Consider the following 555-nt stretch of genomic DNA (forward strand, 5'->3'; position numbering starts at 1 on the left):
CTACAGTTTCCACTACTAATTCTAGTGATGAAACATTAGTCGAAATGTTTTGTGGTCTAGATGCGGCTGTTCATAAAATGAAACAAAGAGGGAAAGCATACTTTATTGGCGGAAGAAGAGTCAGAGGTTAGTGGTGGCGAGTAGCTCTACTCCCCCCTCTCTCTCTCGCTGTCTCGTGACACAGCGTTACAATCTAAACGTGAACGACTATCGTACCATAGGAACTATTGTCTCAGCTCTCATGCTAACCTTCAAAATGCCAGCCTTTACAACGTCTCTGGTTTTGAGTCAAGACAAGACAAGGCAAGACGTCACCAGAAGATAGCGCCAAGGCAGTAGAAGGGTAACCAGAATGGTGAAGGAGACCATGCACTAGCTGGACTTGACGTAGCCTACATTGCAGACCAGACGTCCATCTTCTTTGAGTCGTTGAACGTTCGAGGAGCAGGTACTGTGTGAGTCAGGCGGAAAGACAAAGGGAGGATTGTGGTGGAGTGGGGGTCGCAAAATCACGTTGTGATCCACTCAGACACACAGTGCCCTGGACTGCCGACT

The sequence above is a fragment of the Phytophthora parasitica genome (assembly GCF_000247585.1).
Source record: "Phytophthora parasitica INRA-310 unplaced genomic scaffold supercont2.42, whole genome shotgun sequence".
Lineage (NCBI taxonomy): Eukaryota > Oomycota > Peronosporomycetes > Peronosporales > Peronosporaceae > Phytophthora > Phytophthora nicotianae.